The following is a 2,639-nucleotide window of genomic DNA, read 5'->3' as shown; positions in this document are numbered from 1 at the left end:
GCTCTTACTATTATAGAATATATCGTGACATAATATCCGATTATGATAATACGGCTAAACCTCAACCACAAGTGTCGAGTCTAATTTATAATTGCGAATAATACATTCGTTCCCAATTATTGAAAGCTTCATTACAGAGATTTTGGTTGGAATCCGTGAAATATTAAATTACAGGAGTTTATTGGCGCTATATGTCACAGCTAATAATATAAGCATTTCGAAAGCCAAAATGTTAGCACAAATACGAATACTCACAGGTTTTTACTCACTGCGTAAAGAGGGTTATGTTTTTCGAGTGTACGTGTGTATATTTCTTTGGCATGTCTAACAGCCCATACCGCTTGACGGATTTTGATTTATGAGGTTTCGTTGCAATCAGCAGAACGTTGGTTACATAAATTAGTAGTCGGGGTTTTTTTCTATCAAAACATAATTTCATAGAAATAAGCATGTTGATAACATCACCACTACTTTTAGCGGTGCAGAGAAGGAAAATATCATATAATGACATATTCAGCAAACCCGCACTTAGCCATCGGGGTGGATTATGGCCTGAACCAACATAGAAGGCCCGCGTCCCAGAGAGGGATCACAATATATGAGCTGATCATGATTATAAGTAATTCTTGATGTTTAAAATTGTAATCGCAAATTTATTTTTGGCTCATGTCTGATCGCTTTAACCATTGTGATAGCTGTCGACCTTGACCTTCCACTTGCCGTTATTAGGCTGAGACGTTGCGAATATTTTAAACTTCCTAAAAAAGCTGGCCTATAAAATAAATATTTTTTTGTTGTAAGGAATTAGAGTTGTCTGTCCGATAGCCATTATTTTGAAGTGCTTTTAAGCAGAGAGCATTGAAATGGAACTAGTTTAAAACACATTTTGATGTATCTTGTGTGTATCTTTTAATTTACTAATTACTAAAATTATGAAAAATATCTTGTCAGTTTTTCTCTTAATAAACAGAACAGACTTTCCGAAGAGTCGGTGCACAACCACTAATGTATTTAATAAAGCAAAATCAATTTAACACATTAACCCGCCAGCACTCGCGCCTCAAGAAATTACATTACGCACTCGCGTGTAGAGCTTTTTGCTCACGTTTATGAATGTCAATAAATGCATGTTTTACCAAAAAATATGAATAAAAAAATATTTTATTCAATAAAATACACATTATTTATTCTACAAAATATATATTCAAAGAGTTAACAATATTAATCTTTTTTATTTTAATTAACAATCATAGAAACTAAATTGCCAGTCTTGTAAGGCAGTCTTACGGAAAAAATAAGACAAAAAAAAATTTTCAAAAAAAAACTTTACTAAATATCAATAACTAATCTTCGTCGTATACGCGAGCTTTACACATATCACATACTGTACGACTATGCTCGGTACATAAAAATTTATGGCAGTAAATGCAGCTCTTTTTGGTCTTGCGATTTTTGCGTCTTGGGCAAACCGCGCCGATACCAGTTGGTTTTTCTTCTTCTGGTAACTCAGATTCTGGTAAAAAAACGTTTCAACACTTGCTGAAGAGGATATGAAATATTTTGGAAGGTGCTTCTTCTTTGGATATGTGGCTGTGTTAGTTGAAAAGCTAGTTGTTTCAAGTAGTCTCTGCGCGTGATGATTATACCCGTATTTTCTTTGTAAATGATTTGACTGTTGATTCCGGCTATGTTTAGGATCGTGAAAAATAATCTCAGCGGCCATCTACATGCCACTCTTGCCACAGAATACTCTTCTTTTAGTCGATCCACAACATCAACACCTCCTTTCGTTTTATTATAAAAGGTGATCATTTCTGGTTTCGCGGTAGTTCCAGTTGTTGGATCGATTCGGTCGTCGTTATGAAGTGTACTTATCATAAGAACATTTTTTTATTCTTTTTGTTTGGTACGTAAGGCACCAGAACCTTGCTCTTATGAAAACCAAAGATACTACTAGGTTTTGGTCTAAAATAAAATAAAATTTGTTCATCCCTTCGATCACGATCCATCTATAATAGAAATTCATAATAGATTACTATTTCAGTAATGTAAAATCATAATATTACATAAAAGTAGCAGTAAAACAGTCGCTAAGATGAAAAAAAATAAAGTCATGAGTAAAAAAAAGTACTTGCGTCGATACCCGCGCGATGAGCAAAACGCCGCCTGATGGTACACGGCGCAACAAACCACCTCGTCCAAGTGACTGGCGAACACTTTCGAGTAGTGAACTGCATACAGGGGTGGGGGACGGAACAAAACTCAGCTACCAAATGAACGATGTACGTACGAATAATTTTGACAAAATGGCGGGTGTTTTAAATTTACTGTGAGCAAAATGCTCATAGCGCGAGTGCTCGCGGGTTAAAACCTTATCAAGGTTAAATAATCAGAAATAAATGATTCGTCTTCATTGATGTGAAGGCCAATCATTAATAAAACTTCAAAATACACATAAACATTACATTACTTTATGATAATACTAGCTGACCCGGCAAACATTGTTTGCCTTACCCTTATCACTTAAGGGCATAAAACAGTTTACGACCTATTCTAAGACTAATCGAATGTACACAGAAAACTTCATAAAAACTTGTTAGTTGTCATTCTCCCCAGCAACTTCGTGTGACACGAGAATA

The 2,639-nt window shown here is 35.1% G+C and overlaps 1 long non-coding RNA gene across 1 annotated transcript; it reads right to left on the bottom strand.

Moving 5' to 3' along the window:
* Window positions 1-1,570: 1,570 nt before the first annotated feature.
* On the bottom strand, window positions 1,571-2,212 carry LOC149491095 (uncharacterized). The gene is made up of 2 exons (XR_016317110.1): window positions 2,136-2,212; window positions 1,571-2,009 (listed from the first exon to the last, which is right to left on the bottom strand). It is a non-coding gene; the product is annotated as an uncharacterized LOC149491095 (long non-coding RNA).
* Between the last annotated feature and the right edge of the window lie 427 nt (window positions 2,213-2,639).

This window comes from Colias philodice, chromosome 1 (assembly GCF_061535455.1).
Source record: "Colias philodice isolate Cphi_HAF_F1 chromosome 1, ilColPhil1 Martin Lab GWU primary, whole genome shotgun sequence".
NCBI classification, from domain to species: Eukaryota; Metazoa; Arthropoda; class Insecta; order Lepidoptera; family Pieridae; genus Colias; species Colias philodice.
The sequence above is the reverse complement of the archived record's forward strand: the minus strand, read 5'-3'. Positions and strand labels throughout refer to the sequence as shown.